The 18,560-nt window shown below is 38.9% G+C and overlaps 1 long non-coding RNA gene across 2 annotated transcripts in view; it reads right to left on the reverse strand.

Annotated features, from left to right (window-relative positions):
- Positions 1 to 1,218: 1,218 nt before the first annotated feature.
- LOC148898681 (uncharacterized) overlaps positions 1,219 to 18,560 on the reverse strand; it is a 72,834-nt gene continuing 55,492 nt past the window's right edge. The window contains exons 3-4 of one of the 2 annotated variants that reach the window (XR_016114620.1): positions 5,008 to 5,092; positions 1,219 to 1,415 (exon numbers count right to left, since the gene is read on the reverse strand). This is a non-coding gene — a long non-coding RNA (uncharacterized LOC148898681). The remainder of the gene's footprint in view (positions 1,416 to 5,007; positions 5,093 to 18,560) is intronic. The other variant, XR_016114621.1, reaches the window with a different exon arrangement.

Here is an 18,560-nt window from a genome sequence, read left to right on the forward strand (position 1 = left end):
GCGCTTATAAATGAAATGTATTATTATTATTATTATTATTATTATTATTAGTAGTAGTAGTAGTAGTAGTAGTATAATTATTATTATTCTTTTTCACCGATGCATTAGCGTACTCGGCGCTAGCTGCTATCGCCTCGGGCACTGCTACACACATTTGTTGCGTTCTCGCCCGGTCAGAGAAGAGGCAGAAAAAAACAAAAACGCCAAGAGGCGCCATATTTGCCGTCCATCTGCTGAGAAGGCGTACGAACGGACTCTGGGCGCCAATCGGGAGAGCGACCAGGCGAAAAAAACGAGAATTTCAGTGATGGCGTGCAGATGTTAGCGGCGTCAAAAAATGTCGCGCTCTGAGGTAGCCGACATTCGAGATGGGAAAATGTTGAAATGGTGGAAAAGAAATGATATTTTTACCCCAAGATGATAGAATTTGAACTTGCATTTCGAACTTGACTATCGTTAGCATTTTAGCATCACGTGTTTGGCCGCGTTGTAGCATTTTTTCCCCTACAATTGTTTCTAGTAGACAATAAATTAATAATAATAATAATAATAATACATTTCATTTGTAAGCGCCCAACTCTCAATCTATAAGCTATCTATTCTGCTGGCTGGCTATCTATTAGCTATCTATGCAACTATCTATTAACTATCTAGCTAGCTAGCTGGCAAGGTAATAGCTGGCTATCTATTGGCTATCTAGCTATCCAGGTAGCTGGCTATCTATTAGCTATCTAGCTGGCCATCTATTTGCTATCTATCCAGCTATCTGGCCATCTATTATCTCGCTATCCGGCTATCTATTAGCTATCTATCCAGCTAGAAAGCAAGCTAATAGCTGGCTATCTATTGGCTATCTATCTGGATGGCTGGCTATCTATTTCTCTATTGTTATATCAGCCTGCTAGATAGCTAATAGATAGCCAGCTAGCTTACAGATAGATAGCTAATAGTAAGGCAGCTAGCTAGCTAGATATCTAACAGATAGCCGATTAACTAGCTATCTAGCTAATAGATAGATCGATATCTAATAAATAGACAGCTAATAGATAGCAGGTGTCTGCAATTGGAAAGCGGTTTCAGACCACACGTAAACGCAAATCCTAGCGGTTAGCAAGGTTAGCAAGAACTCCCGGGCAACAATCGTCGATTTCTGAACGGAACAAAAAACATTTGATATATGAATAAAAAGTCACCAAGATGGCTTCATTAATTACCTGCCAAGCAGCCATACTGAAAATCTCAGTCGGAACAGCGTGCGGCGCTCGCTGTCAGCAGGCCTGATGGATGACCCGGCCGGCGTCTGGCGGAGGGTCCCCGCGTGGCGATCCTGACGCTCGCCAGATGTTCAGACGAGCGGGCCGCCATATTTCCGTCCATCCGACCCTCAGAGGTTTTGGAAGTGGGCCAAAGTCACCCTAAAAAAAAAATCATCAAATAAAACATGAAGTCATACCAAAATCTCAGCGTGAGTTCAACATGGCTATCAAACACGGTTATTTATGTATTCATGTGTTCATTCATTTATGTTTTCATGTATTTATGTATTCATGTGTTCATTCATTTATGTTTTCATGTATTCATGTATTCATTCATTCATTTATATGTGTGTATGTATGTGTGTGTACGTGTATGTGTGTGTGTGTGCGTGCGTACGTATGTATGTATATGTATGTATTCATTTATGTATTTATTTATGTATTTGTGTATTTATGTATTTGTATATTTATTTATGTATGTGTGTATTTATTCATGTATTTATGTATGTGTGTATTTATGTATTTATTTGTGTATGTATTTATTTATGTATTTGTTTATATTTATGTATGCCTTTATTTATTTATGTATTTATGTATTTATTTGTGCATGTATTTATTTGTGTAAGTATTTATTTATGTACTTATTTATGTATTTATTTATGTATTTGTGTATTTATGTATTTATTTATTTATGTATTTGTTTATTTATTCAGTTATGTTTATATTTATGTATGCCTTTATTTATGTATGTATTTATTTGCGCATGTATTTATTTGTGTAAGTATTTATTTATGTACTTATTTATGTATTTATTTATGTATTTGTGTATTTATGTATTTATTTATTTATGTATTTGTGGATTTATGCATTTATTTATGTGTATTTATTTATTTATGTATTTATCTATTGATGTTTGTGTGTATGTATTTGTGTATTTATGTTTGTATGTATGTATATATGTATGGATTTATGTATATATGTATTTATGTATGTATTTGTGTATTTATTTATGTGTATTTATGTGTATTTATTTATGTATTGATGTATGTGTGTATTTATGTATTTATTTGTGTATGTATTTATTTATGTATTTGTTTATGTATTCAGTTATGTTTATATTTATGTATGCCATTATTTATTTATGTATTTATTTATGTATTTATTTATGTATTTATTCATGTATGTATGCATTTAATTATGCCTTTATTTATTTATGTATTTATTTATGTTTTTATGTATGTATGCATTTACTTATGTATTTATTAAAAAATCTATCTATCGATATATATATATATATATATACAGATATATATTGCTGTATAAAACCAGCTTTGGCGGATGATTTTTCGAGCCACTTTGGTTCTTAGTATGTCTAATAAACACGTGGCAAATTTTAGCTTGCTATCATATATTTTTTTTTCTTCCCCAGGTGCGATTTTCAACGGCGTCTACCTGCACGGCTGCCCGCGTTGCTAATTAAATTCAATTGGCTCCGCGGCGGATTAATGGAGCGTTCATCAACATGCTAATTAGCTAATATGCTGTTAATTAAATCAGGCACTTGCGAGGCCCGCTAAAGCACGACGACGCCCACGTCTCCCACCTGACCCCGCCCACCTCGGAACGTCTACAAGGCTAATTTCGGGCGAGCGGTGACACGATGCGACGGGATCAATAGCGCCGCTTAGCCCGGTGGCAGAACGCCAATAAGCATCAGTGAATCATTTGACCGGCCGTAACGGCAAATCAATACGATAACTTGACCCCAGCCCAGTACCGATTCTTCTTCTCCCTTGTGGATTCGCGGGCTGGCAAACTTAGGTTTTATCTCGCCATTGTCGTTTTAAAGGACGACCGACACCTCGGGACAAGTTGCGTCCAGAATTTGTAAAATGACTTCAAATGACTTCTACTGAGCGTATTTGACAAAGATTCCAGCGCATATAGCCATATTTGACGTACCTAGTGCATTTTGGGTACTTTGTTTGGTCTGAAAACACAGTGTTGATGGCGAGATTAGAAGGAAAACGACAAATAACACGATGGTGAATCGTTGTGTGTTGCACCAAGACTACTATTTGATACTAGTTGACACAAATTCCCAGCGGACAAATCAGCCCATTTCCAACGGAGCTTGTGCGCCATCTTGTGCATTTTCTGGGCGCTACGTTGGAGTCCAGATGGCTTTAATCGATCGCAAACATTTATGCTTTTCCCTTGGCAAATAGAGAGCTAGTTAGCTATCTTGATAGCAAGCCAGCTAGATAGCAAATAGAGAGCTAGCTAGCTAGCTCGATATCTAAGAGCTGGATAGCTAGCCAGCTAAATAGCAAATAGAGAGCTAGTTAGCTAGCTCGATAGCTAGCCGGTTAGACAGCTAATAGCTAGATAGGTAGCAAGCTAAATAGCAAATAGAGCTAGCTAGCTAGCTCGATATCTAAGAGCTGGATAGCTAGCCAGCTAGATAGTAAATAGACAGCTAGCTAGCTAGCTCGATAGCTAATAGCTATATAGATAGATAGCCAGCTAGATAGTAAATAGAGAGCTAGCTAACTAGCTCGATAGCTAATATCTAGATGGATAGCCAGCCAGCTAGATAGCAAATATAGAGCAAGCTGTCTATCCTAATAGCTAGCCTGCTAGATAGCAAATAGAGAGCTTGCTAGCTAGCTCTATAGCTAATAGATCGATATAGGTAGATAGATAGATAGATAGATAGATAGATAGATAGATAGATAGATAGATAGATAGATAGATAGATAGATAGATAGATAGATAGATAGATAGCAAATAGAAAGCTAGCTAGATAGCAAATAGGGAGCGAGCTAGCTATATCAATAGCTAGCCAGCTAGATAGCAAATAGAGAGCTAGATAGCTAGCTCGATAGCTCATAGCTCGATAGCTCATAGCTAGATAGATAGATAGATAGATAGATAGATAGATAGATAGATAGATAGATAGATAGATAGATAGATAGATAGATGGATAGCCAGCTAGATAGCAAATAGGGAGCTAGCTATCTCAATAGCTATCCAGCTAGATAGCAAATAGAGAGCTAGATAGCTAGCTCGATAGCTCATAGCTAGATAGATAGCCAGCTACATGGCAAATAGAGAGCTGACTAGCAAATAGAGAGCTAGCTAGATAGCTAGCCAGCTCGATAGCAAATAGAGAGCTAGATATCTAGCTCCATAGCTAGCCAGCTAGATAGCAAATAGAGATCCAGCTAGTTAGCTTGAAAGCTATGCTCCAGAATGGTCGTCTTTCTTAAATTAGGAGCATGGACAGCGCGGAAGTCAACTCACCAGTCAAAGCGAGCCGATCTGATAAAAACCTAGCTGCTTTTGACTCCGCCCCCCCTCCCCTCCTTGAGGCGAAACAGGCCACAGATCAATACATTTGACGGCGGGGCGGCCCCGGGAAGCCATAAAGGTTTACTCTGGAACAGCTGGGCTGGCGCGCGAGCCGAGCTTGTCTGACTAATGAATCGTGAAACAATCAGGCCGTCGCCATTTGTGTTTGGATCTGTAAATATGGCGGCGTACAAGTGCCAGACCCGCGCCGGCGCTCCAGCTGGGGCCGCAGATGGTCTGGATGGCGAGGCAAAGCGGGAGCTTTGCCCCTGCCTGCTGCACGCCAAGCTACGTTGCCGCCGCCACCGAGTCACACGTTCACTTTACGTGCTAACTTAGCGCGCCTAATGACGTCTATTGAGCGTATTTTACAAAGATTCCACCGCATATATTTTACCTTTTAAGACTCGCGCTGAATATTCCGGAAGTCTTGTTTTTGAGTCGGTGACGAGTCCGTACGTGACGTCACTGAAGGAACGCCCCTGACCCAAAAAAAAAAGACACATTTTAGCAGTCCTTCCATCACGTCAATGTATTTTGCTGTACTTGTTTGGTCTGAAAACGTCGTGTTGCACCAAAAAGCCGCCAGGAGAGGGCGACCAAGCTCCATGGAAGGAATTTATCAGCCTGTGGAAACGGGCTGATTAATTCCTCACAGGGAGCTTGGTCGCCATTTTCTGCCTCTTTTCTGCAGTCCAGATGCCTCAAAATGACACGGAAGGACTTCTTTAATGGATTGCAAACATGTATGCTTTCCTCTTCAGAACTATTTGAATCATATTCATAACTGGATGTGTAACAAAAAAAGCATCTTCTCCGAATCTGAAGCCATTTTTTTTGATTCTCCAGCAATGCAAGACGTCTTGGTGTGATGTCACGAACTGGGGGCGGGACTTCCTGAAAATGCCCAATTCGCGGCTCAATTTTTTTTGCAGATTTTGGACACTTTAAGTCATTTTTTTTGGTGTTTTGGATTTGACTAAAAATATCATACTGCGTGTTTTGAGTATTTTAGATGCTATCAAACGTTTTTCTGATGCCAGTTAAGAAACAAAAAAGTGACGTCGGTTGTCCTTTAAGTATTTGTTTTTAAATCCTTAGCCGGCGACCTTAACCACGTCAACACCTTTTTTATTCATTTTTTTTCTTCCTGTATTCGGGACCTGCTGCCCTTGCCCCCCCCCCCCCCCCCTGTAACCCCTCGGTCGGAAATGGAACGTTAACTGTCCCGACCCTCGCTAGCGGCAAACGGCTTAACTAAACTGTCAGCTCTCATAAAGCCAATAAAAGGATCAGATAAATGTTTATTACGGAGCGGGAAAAGATCATTTTCTGGACAGAAATTGAGGATGACCTTTCCGGATAATTCCCTCCACCCTCCTCCCTCCCCCCCATATCGTGCCCCCGAAACACTCCCCACCCCCAAACCCTCCTTCTGCTGTATAAATCTGATGTAACTCCATTTTGTTTCATGGCTGATGAAGCCTTGCTGATGTGGGAGTGCCACTGCTGACGTTAAGCTAGGTAGCTAGCTAGCTAGGGATAGGTCAGTAAGTAAGTAGCGGGGTAGATAAGTAGGTACGTAGACAGGTAAAAGCTAGCTATCTAGCTAGCTAGCGAGGGATATGTCAGTAATTTCATCTGTGCTGTCATGCATATTAGCATATTTGACAATAAAGCTGACTTTGATAAATAGGGGGTATATGGGGTAAATAGGCAAGTAAAAGCTAGCTAACTAGCTGGGGATAGGTCAGTAAGTAAGTAGGGGGGTAGATAAGGAGGTAGGTAGGCAGGATGAAGCTAGCTAGCTAACTAGTGATGGGTCAGTAGAGAAGTAGGGGTGTCGGTAAGGACGTAGGTAGGCAGGGAGAAGCTAGCTAGCTAGCTAAGGATAGGTCAGTAATTTCATCTGTGCTGTCATCCATAATGTAGATAAATAGGCAGCTAGCTAGCTCGGTATGTAGGAGAGTGAGCTATTTGATTGAGATAGGCTGGGATAGGTCAGTAAATAAGTAGGGGGCTAGATAAGGAGGTAGGTAGGTAAGTAGGTAGGTAGGTAGGTAGAAGCAAGCAAGCTAGGGATAGGTCAGTTAGTAAGTAGGGGGATTGATAAGGAGGTAGGTAGGCAGGAAGAAGCTAGGTAGCTAGCTAGCTAGGAATAGGTCAGTCAGTAAGTAGGGGAGTAGATAAAGAGGTAGGTAGGCAGGTAAAAGCTAGCTAGCTAGCTAGCTATGGATAGGTCAGTAAGTAGGAGGGTAGAAAATGAGGTAGGTAGGCCGGGATTGAGACAGGCTGCTTAGGTTAGCTAGCTAAGCTTGCTAGCTAGGGATAGGTCAGTAAGTAAGTAGGGGGGTTGATAAGGCGGTAGGTAGGCAGGAAGAAGCTAGGTAGGTAGCTAGCTAAGAATAGGTTAGTCAGTACGTAGGGGAATAGATAAGGAGGTAGGGAGGCAGGTAGAACCTAGCTAGATAGTTAGCGAGCTCGGTATGTAGACGAGTGAGTTGTTTGATTGAGACAAGCTACTTAGGTTAGCTAGCTAAGCTTGCTAGCTAGGGATAGGTCAGTAAGTAAGTAGGAGGGTAGTAAAGGAAGTAGGTAGGCCGGTAGAGGCTATGTAGCTAGCTAGCTAGGGATAGGTCAGTAAGTAATTAGGGGGGTATATAAGGAGGTAGGTAGGCAGGTAGAAGCTAGCTACATAGTTAGCTCGCTCGGTATGTAGACGAGTGAGTTGTTTGATTGAGACAAGCTACTTACGTTAGCTAGATAAGCTAGCTAGCTAGTGATAGGTCATTAAATAAGTAGGGGGGTAGATCCTTGAGAGCTTTGAAAGGTGCTTAGAAATTAAATGTATTATTATTATAAGGAGGTAGGTAGGTAGAAGCTAGGTAGCTAGGGATAGGTCAGTAAGTAGGGGAGTAGTACAGGAGGTAGGTAGGCAGGTAAAAGCTAGCTAGCTAGTTAGCAAGCTAGGGATAGGTCATTAAGCAAGTAGGGGAGTCGATAAGGATGTAGGTAGGCAAGTAAAAGCTAGCTAGGTAGCGGGCTAGCAACCTAGCTCGGTATGTAGATGAGTGAGATGTTTGATTGAGACTGGTTACTTAGGTTAGCTAGCTAAGCTAGCTGCTTCATCTCTTTCAATTCATTTGTTGGCTGATTCATCGGCGTGAATGAGTGAGTGCGTACCGTAAGGAGGAGGTATAGAGTTGAGGAGCGATGAGTTTCCGGCCCGCCGGGCAGCGACCGCCACCCGCTTTGGCAGGCCGGACTGTAGATCAGCCTAATGGCGGCATGAGCTAGCGAAACGGAGCTAAAACAAGCGTCGACGCTGCGGCGCGCCGAGTTGAAGGAGGGTTCAAGTGCTCCCGAACCCCAGCGCCACATCAGAGCATAATTGTCGTCACGCCGATGGCCGCCGTTTAATCTGCTCTATGTCTTGATTTTCTACGACGGGTCACCGGGACGAGACGCACCGCGGGCAAATGCCAGACAAAAAAAAAAAAAAAGAAAAATCATACTGCTGTTTTACGCTGTCCAATTTCATGAAAATATGGAACCACCTCACCGCCCGCTTTGTTAGCTTAGGTTTGTTGCGCTTGTATAGCCCTTTTCACCCAGGAAAAAAATATAATTACAAAAAAAAATCACCCACTTAAAATGGATTTATATGTTCTATGAATATATATACAGTGATACCTCGGTTTTGGACCATAATCCTTTTCAGAAACCTGTACGAAAACCAATTTGTTCAAAAACCGAAACAGCACTTTCCATTAAAGTCAATGTAAAAAATCTTAATCCGTTCAAAGTCTAGAAAACAACTTTTTTTTAACTATTTCATCGCATAAAGTGGATAAAAACTTAATAATAGAGCAGGTCATGTGTAAAATTCTATCAAAACAAACTTATTTTCACCAATTTTTAACATCAACATTAACATTTGTACATAAAAATCTGTCTATCTTTCTGCCACGGGGCGTGTTGGCACCTATCCCAGCTGTCTTTGGGCAAACACAGGTATACCGGGGCATAAAAAAAATATGACATTTTTGGTTGAAAACCGAATGGGATGAGAACCGAGACGTTCGAAAACCGAGGTTTGACTCTATATGCGCAAGTACAGAAAAAGAAAAATTGTCAACCTTTTTTTTTTCTGCAAAAGTGAAAAAAAGTATCATGTACAACGTTAATGGAGAAAATCAGGGTGCTATTAGCGCTATGTATTAGCTATATGGCTGGCTAGCTTTCTAGCTAGCTAGCTAGCTATTGGTTATCTATTAGCCCAATAGAAACCAATGTTTTGCATTGTATTTTGGACACCCACCCTCATTTCAAGCCCAGATAACTCCAGACTGATAGAACTTAGGAATTAACTATTTTTATTCTGACGAAAGAAGAGTGTCTAAGGTTTCTGACGCAAAGAACATCAGTGGGACGACAGCGGTGGCTTAAGGGAAGTCAAGATGGGCGCCAAGATGGCCGCCAAGATGGCGACGAGACAATCGAGGGGAGAACAATAAAGAAGACAAACACGCCGCAAGACCTCCAGAAAACAAAGACGAGATGAAGCAAACAGTCGAGGGGAAGGAGCAGCCTGTGTTTGGTCACTTGGAAGCGACCCATCCGTCTTTTTGGATGACGCCCCCCCCCCCCCCCACGTCAACCTGCCGCGCATGCTAAGAGCGCTAAGTGTGCATGGTAAGTGCGTGAGCGCTAGTGTGTGGCGTTAAAAAGGAAGCGATCAGCCGACGGTTCGGCTCGTCAAAATCGAACAGGGGGCGGCGGAAAGGAAGTGTCGAGTTGGGGCAAGGTGGGGCAAAAAATTACAAAATTAAAAAGAGGGGGTTGGGCATGAGGTGGCGTAGGTGAGTAGAGGCTGGGGGGCAGCTAGGTCGAAAAGCCAAGGCTAGTCGGAGGTGGAATTTGGATTTCTGGTTGGAAAAGAGCCATGGGGGGTTGGGGGGTATTCGGGCGCTCAGTTTGGTCTGCTCGAGAAACCATTTTCAAATTGATCAAGAACCTATTAGCCATCTATTGGCTAGCTAGCTAGTTCTTTTGTCCATCTTTATCATTCACCTTGTTGGCTCAAAGTAGTGCTAGCATTAGCATATAAATATTTCCTCTCTTCACTTCTTTTTTATTTATCTCGCTAGCTACCTAGCTATCTATTTGCTATCTATTAGCTATCTTGCTGGCTAGCTAGTTATATAGGTCGCTATCTATTAGCTATATGGCTATCTAGCTAGCTATCGATTAGCGATCCAGGTAGCTATCTATTAGCTATATGGCTATCCTATCTCGCTATCTATCTATTGGCTATCTATAAGCTAGATAGCTAGCTTTCTATCTATTTGAGTTACTTCTGGGTTGAGTGAACGCTGGCCGCTGCTTCCCCGCAGAGAAACTTATCCTGTGACTGTAAAGGGACCTTGAGAGATTTGGTAAGGTGGTTAGAATTGTATTATTATTATTATTATTATTATTATTATTATTGAATAAGGAATAAAGTGCCATGATAGCTCATTTTGCGAATGCCTTAAAAAAGGCCTCCAGGGGTGGGGAGGGAGTTACCACAACACAATTCCTCTTTCATCTGGAACTGCTTCTTGTCAGAAAGAGGGTACAGCAAGTGCTGAAGAATGAATGACTCTGTGTCTTTGTGTTGTCATATTATTTGTTATTAATTTTTATTTATTTTTTTTAAATTTTGGCATACGAAATTTTTCGTGATTTTTCGGGATACACACGGAGCGCCACAATGAGTGATGTGTCGTTTGCAAACGAGCCCGTTCTTGTAACAAGAAAATGGCAGCCGACGTGTTTTCTTTAATTATAATAGCGTAGCACATTTATTATACATAAAACAAGGTATATTTTGTGTAGTTTTAAGGCTTAGAAAAGTAGAAAATTATGTTTTATGGGAACATGGGAACGAATTATTCTCATTTTAATGGTTTCCCATGGGAAATTTATTTTTGGGATACACACTTTTCGCCTTACGCACTCTATCTGGGAGCCACTTAAGTTCGTAAGCCAAGGTATCAATGTACATCCAATCCAATCCAATTCCAAAGTAGAAAAAGTAGAAAATTATGTTTTATGGGAACGAATGATTCTCATTTTAATGGTTTCCTATGGGAAATTAATTTTTGGGATACACACTTTTCGCCTTACACACTTCTATCTGGGTAAGTTCGTAAACCAAGGTATCAATGTACATCTAATCAAATCCAATACAATTCCAACCCTACGGGCAGGTGAGAGGGAAGGTGAGAAATAGCAGCGGCTAGCTAGCGGCTTGCTAGCGTCTTTTTAGCGGATAGATTGAAGACAGATTCAGGCAAGTGCGAGACACAAGTTGTGGACTCTGGCAGAGCAGGTGCGGTAGGTCAGCGTGGGCGTCCAGGTGGGGTTGATAAATAGAATAAAATTTATATATATGAAAAAAAAGTCAGACAGGCAAATGATGGGGCAGCCCTCACCTGCCCCCATCATGCCACATCTGCTGAGCCGTGAGGACACCTGGGCCTCGCAGGAGGGGGTGGGCGGACCCCCTATCGTGACTTCCCGTTGCGTCATACCAGCAGGACAAGGACGCAACCCCCCCCGTACCCGTCCGTCGAGACGGAAAAGCAGATGGTCGCCCTCAGTGAGATGTTGAAAAAAAAAAATTAAAAAAAATGGGGGAAACATCTTGGCGATGACGACGGTTGCCACGGAGATGGCGGCGAGATGACAACAGATGCGACCAGTCATGTGACACTTGGTCCATCAATGGCCGATTGACATTTTTGGTGGTGGATCATTTCCAGATTTAATAGGACTTTTTGTCTCATATAATAAAAATGAAAATACAAATAATAATACAAATAAAACCACATATAGAAATAAAAATAAAAAATAATTACAAATACAAATAAAAACAGATATAGAAATAACAATAAAAAATAACTGAAAAAAATGTAAAAAAAAAAAAATAAAAATAAAAATAAATACAAAAATAAAATAAACTAAAAAAATAAAAAATAAAGGTACAAATAAAAATAAAATTACAAATAAAAATAAAAATAAAAATAAAAACAAAAAATAAAACTAAAAATACAAATTCAAATAAAAATACAAACACAATTAAAATAACGATTAAAAATACAAATAAAAATAAAAAACAACTAAAAATACAAATAAAGAAAATTACAAATAAAACTACAAATACAAATAAAAACAATACAAATACTAATACTACTACTACTATTACTACTACTAATAATAATGAGCACAATAATAAAAATACAAATAAAAATGCAAATAAAAATGCAAATAAAAATACAATTAAAAATACAACTACAAATAAAACTAAAAATACAACTACATGTAAAAATAATAATACAAATACTACTACTACTACTACTACTACTACTACTACTACTAATAATAATAATAATAATAATAATAATACTCACAATAATAATAATAATAATAATAATAATAATAATAATAATAATAAATGAATTCATTTATGATGATGTCTCGATTGTTTGATGAAATTCATGTTTTGACCATTGGAAGCGACTGGACGCTCGTCTCTGGAGGACAAAGACGTCAAGGTGACACTTCCACGGTTCTCCATGGGTGGTGGCTAAACACCCCCCACCCCCGCCTCCCCATTCCAACACCACCCTCTCAATGTCACCCATGATGTCTCACACACACACACACACACACACACACACACACACACACACACACACACACACACACACACACACACACACACACACACACACACACACACTCACACGAATGAAGCAAAGTCACCTCTGGAGACAAAACCGTCTAACGTGGAGTAAGTGACGACTCAATCTGTCCTCTCCTATTGAGTCCTTTTCTTTTGGCACTGAAGTGGACACATTTTTCCACATCATCTGGCAGTCAATGAGTTAAATCACCTTTCTCCATGTGTTATAGTTTTTTGAAATCATTTCAATTCATATACGGCGTACAGTGATACATTAACTTACGAACTTAATTGGTTCCCAGAAAGTGTGTGTAAGGCGAAAAGTGTATTCCAAACATTAATTTCCCATAGGAAACCATTAAAATGAGAATAATCCGTTCCCAGGTCCCCATAAAACAACATTTTCATCTAAATAAGCTTTAAAACTACACAAATATACCTTATTTTCTGTATAATAAATGTGCTATGGTATTGTAATTAAAGAAATAAACTGCGCAGTAAAATAAAATCATTTTATTTACCTTTATGATGGTCGTTGATGGCTTGATGGAATGGCTAACTTTTTGCATAAAGTCTCTCAAGGAGCTCTGGGTTGTACATCTTGGAAGTTGTGATATTGCAACAAATGCAAGCAGAAACACTAGAAACTTCATTAATAGCTAGTTCCCTTGCTTGTATGTTCTTTTCAAATTGTACAGATGGCTTGTGCGGGTTATTTGTGGAGCCCGATTGATGGGATATTTTAACCTTGCAGTCTACACTCTGCCTTTGAACTATCAATAAAGTTGAAACAAGTCTAAATTTCACTGTGTTTTGGATTGGATTGGCCTTTATTAGTCTGAATATTTTCTATACATTTTCTCACCCTTCACTATTGTTTTTTATTATTATTATTATTATTATTATTGCGCAATTGCACGCTGTGAGCCCTCTAACTCCCCCTCCCCTCACTGCTTCTACCGCGAATCTTGACCAATTGCCAAAATTATATTAGCGCGAATTTAACGTTCGTAAGGCGAAACGTTCATTAGCTAAAGCGTTCGTAAGCCGAGGTACGACTGTACTACTATTCTTATACGGGAATTGCAATTATTTATAAGGCCAGCGATTAACCAAGGTTGACAGGTATGATTTAAAAAAAAAATGTAAACGCAGAAGACAATTTGTCGCTATATAAGACAATGCAGCGTTTCAGGCTATACGTTGAAGATTATTTCATGTTTTAGACACACGCTAATGTGCATTTCTGTCAACATCAACGACACAAACACGCACAACCAAGAAGCCTGTGGCAGGCTACAGCTGTGGCCCACGCTAATGCGCTAATTGACGGAGCGCCCGCGTAAGTTTGACAATTACACCTGAAATTGTCATCATTAGCACAAGCGCTAATTGTCGCGCCGCGTTCATGTCGCTGTTTCCACACAAAAACGCCCCCCCCCCCAAAAAAAAGCCTTCGAATCAAATTGGAGACACAAGATGGACGCCGGGAAGTCTTTTGTTTATCTTTACCTAGTGTGACTTTCCAAGATCACGCGGGAAGTCTGGTGTGTGTGTGTGTGTGTGTGTGTGAGACAGGTGATAAAGTTTGGGTAGAGGTGTGAAGATCATGTTGAGGAATGTTTCCCTCTGTCGACTAAACAGCCTGCAGGGACACTAGCGCTTGGTGAACATCAAGGAAATACGAATCGCCATTTGAGCTCGCTAGCCTTCCTTCTAATGTCGAATAAACAAAAATATGTCCACTCCAGTGCCAGGATTTTTGTCATTATAATAACAATAATAAGAATCCATTTCATTTCTAAGCGCCTTTCAAAACTCTCAAGATCACTTTACAGTCACAGGATACGTATTTCTGCGGGTGAGTAGCGGCAGCCACACGCGCTAGCGTTCACTCAATCCGGAAGTAACTCATATAGTTGCAAAACTAGCTAATATATAAAGCTAATACCTAGCCAGATAGATAGCTAATAGCCAGAAAGACAGCTAATATATAACCAGTCAGACAGCTAATAGATATCAAATAGATAGCTAGCTAGTTAGCTAGATAGCCAGGCAAATAGATAGCTAATCGCCAGCTAGATAGCTAAGATAGCCAGTTTTACAGATAACTCTGTATCTTACAGAAGCTAATAATAATAATAATAATACATTGAATTTACAAGCGCCTTTCAAAACTCTCAAGGTCACTTTACAGTCACAAGGTAAATCTTTCTGTGTTATTATAATAATAATAATAATAATAATAATAATAAGCCACACGCGCCAGCGTTCACTCATCCCGGAAGTAAATCAAATAGATAGAATGCTAGCTAGCTATTGGATAGTGAATAAATAGCTAATAAATAGCCAGACAGCTAACAGCTAGCCAGCTTACAGTCAGATAGACAGCTAATCGCTAGCGAGCTAGCTAAAGGATAGCAAATAAATAGCAAATATAGATAGCCAACAGCGAGCCAGACAGACAGCCTACAGTCAGCTAGATAGCTAATAGCTAGCTAGCTAGATAATGGATAGCAAATAAATAGCGAATATAGACAGCCAGATATTACTATTAACGATCGTCGTGGCCGCTATTAATGATGGTTCGTGTTTTTTTTTTGGTTCGCCATATGCCGGCGGCGAGAAAACGGGAAGGTTAATGGACGGCGAGCGTTGATCAGCGGCTATTTATCTCTTGACGGGAGGTGGCAGCTTTACAGTAAATACCTTCTGTCCCCCTAATTTCCTAATGATGGCCCCATCATGGCGGAGAACGCCGCCGCTCATTAGGCGGGAGGAGGCGGCGTGCATCACTTCTGTCAGGCCCCGCCGCGCCACACGCTAGCCAACGCCATGGGATATTTGCGGGTTGGGGGGCTCCCCAGCTGTTCGTTATGTCGTCTTACCCTGAAAATGAAGCAGGAGAGAGCCAGTGGAAGGGGGAGGAGTCACAAAATAGACGCTGGATGAAATGTCGGCCAAACGAGAGGTCACATGACCACTTTGAATTTGAGTCGACGGCGCTAACGAATTTTTGGTGCGACTCTCAAAATGGTTTGATTCATCGTGAATTGGAAGATTCGATTCAAGAAGGAGTTCATCGCGAATCGGAAGATTTGATCGCGAATCGGAAGAATCGATCGAGAATCGGAAGATTCGATCGTGAATCGGAAGATTCGATTCGTGAATCTGAAGATTCGATTCGGAAGATTCAATTCAATTCAATTTGATGCAATTCGATTTAGAAGATTCAATTCTTTCCATTCAGTCTTTCCATTCAATTCGATTCGGAAGATTCAAATCTTCCCATTCGGAATCTTCCAATTAGGAAGATTCAATTTGATTCAATTCGATTAAGAAGATTCAATTCAGAAGATATGATTCACGAATCGGAAGATTCAATTTTTCCCATTCATTCTTCCCATTCAATTCGATTCGAAAGATTCAATTCTTCCCATTCGGAATCTTCCAATCTGGAAGATTCAATTCAATTCAATTTGATTGGGAATATTCAATTCAGAAGATTCGATTCGTGAATCGGAATATTCAATTCCGAAGATTCGATTCACGAATCAGAAGATTCGATCGCGAATCGGAAGATTCAATTCAGGAAGGATTTTTGGCTCTTATGGAACGAGTCGATTCGGATATTTGGCTCATTTTGAATGATAGGAGTCGATTGAAGAATATCTAGTGATGATTCAAGAGCCGATTCAAGAGTGATACACTGAAAATGATACGATTCAATCCAAGGCTAATATTTGGCTCATCCGGAATGATAATATAGTCAAAGATGGGTTTTCGAACATCTTGGTTCTCAACCAATTCGGTTTTCGGCCAAAAATTTTGGTTTTTTTATGCCCTGGTCTACAACCGAAATTGGGTTCTCGACCAAACTTAGTGCACCTGAATCAACCACTCAACTCCTGTCCACTTCCTAATGTGTCAGGCATTACTATTGTTGAATAAGGTTTTTACAGTTAATCCTTGGTTTTTTTAACGTCTTGGTTCTCAACCAGTTCGGTTTTCTTGACCAAACTGAGCGCACCTGAACGCACCACACAACTCCCCTCCACTTCCTTAACCATCTCACGCATTAGTATTGTTGAATAAGGTTTTTACAGTCAATCCTGGGTTTTTGAACGTCTCGGTTCTCGTCCCAAAATGTTGTTTTTTGTTTTATGCCTCGATTTACAACCAAAAGTGGGATATTGAGCAAACAGAGTGCACCTGAACGCATCACTGGACTCCCCTCCGCTTGCTTCTATGTCACTTCCTGGCGTCACGTCTCATTGTGACCCACGCATTATCCTCGTGTAGCGTTACAATGTGAGTCGACATTGTTCGTTTCAACCAATTCAGTTTTCAATCATTTTTTTCTGGAACGGATTATGGTCGAAAACCCAGCTTTGACTGTATTTCTTATTAGAAGAAAATTTTTCATAATTTTTTTGCGCTACCGTGTGTTCCGATGTCACGTGACTGCTCAAGCAGGTTCAATTCATGAACAATATTTGACTTATGCAGCGTGAAATTTCGAGTTTCACAAATGCTATCGGGTTAATCTCCAACGTGGAACCAAAACAGATAAAATTCTCTTCACCACTTCATTCATCATTTAATGTAATGAATTAATTGTGATATGAATTTAATTAATTATTATATGATATGATAAGTTTCAAGAAAATAATCAATAAATTCGAAGATAAAATCAATAAGTTCTAAGATAAAATGAATGATTATTCACTGTCAGTAACTTTTCAAGAAAATAATCAATACATTCTTAAATCCAATTAATTATGATATGATTAATATATTTAATTAATTAAGAGAATATTTTAATTCATTAATTATGACATGATATTTGATATGATATGATAAGAAAATAATCACTAAGTTCTAAGATAAAATTAATGATTATTCACTGTGAGTTACTTTTCGAGAAAATAATTAGTTCTAAAATGAAAGTAATTATGATATGATTAATATGTGTAATTAATTTAATTAATTATGTAATAAGTTTTAAAATGAAACTAATTATGATATATTTACTGTGTTTAATTAATTAATTAATGTAATTAATTAATTGTGATATGAATTTAATTAATTATTATATGATATGATAAGTTTCAAGAAAATAATCAATAAATTCGAAGATAAAATCAATAAGTTCTAATCAATAAGTTCTAAGATAAAATGAATGATTATTCACTGTCAGTAACGTTTCAAGAAAATAATCAATACATTCTTAAATCCAATTAATTATGATATGATTAATATATTTAAGTAAGAGAATATTTTAATTCATTAATTATGACATGATATTTGATATGATATGATAAGTTTCAAGAAAATAATCACTAAGTTCTAAAATAAAATTAATGATTATTCACTGTGAGTTACTTTTCGAGAAAATAATTAATAAGTTCTAAAATGAAAGTAATTATGATATGATTAATATGTGTAATTAATTTAATTAATTATGTAATAAGTTTTAAAATGAAACTAATTATGATATATTTACTGTGTTTAATTAATTAATTAATGTAATTAATTAATTGTGATATGAATTTAATTAATTATTATATGATATGATAAGGTTCAAGAAAATAATCAATAAATTCGAAGATAAAATCAATAAGTTCTAAGATAAAATGAATGATTATTCACTGTCAGTAACTTTTCAAGAAAATAATCAATACATTCTTAAATCCAATTACCGTAAAGTCTCGTTATATCGATATTCAAGGGAGTCCGAAAAAATATCGATATAACCGGGACTATCGATATATCCGATATCGATATAACGAGACTTTACTGTAATTATGATATGATTAACATGTTTAATTAATTAAGAGAAAAATTTAAGAGGAAAAATATGACTTTGAGGCGAAATCGCACAAGTGGAAACAAGTCACTGTAGAAACGTCATTTTGAATAATTAGCACGGCGCTAAAACAGAGCATGATTTAAAAGTTAAAAAAAAAAAAATCAAAGTCACCTTTGAATAGCGTTTGATTAATTCACGACACCACCTTGACAGGCCTAATGGCGGCACATGCATAATAGAAAGCGCCAACCGCCCCCCCTCGTGGCGGGTGGGTTGGCTTCAAAGGAATTAGCAAAAGCGCGGGGGGCGTCAAATTACAGCTGTTGTCTTGCTAAAAGTGGAGCCTTCAAACGGCCTTCAAATGTGACAACGTTGCCCAAAGATGGAGGGTCGGGGAAAACAAAAA

Source organism: Hippocampus bargibanti, linkage group LG04 (genome assembly GCF_051943395.1).
Source record: "Hippocampus bargibanti isolate YZ-2025 linkage group LG04, ASM5194339v1, whole genome shotgun sequence".
Lineage (NCBI taxonomy): Eukaryota > Metazoa > Chordata > Actinopteri > Syngnathiformes > Syngnathidae > Hippocampus > Hippocampus bargibanti.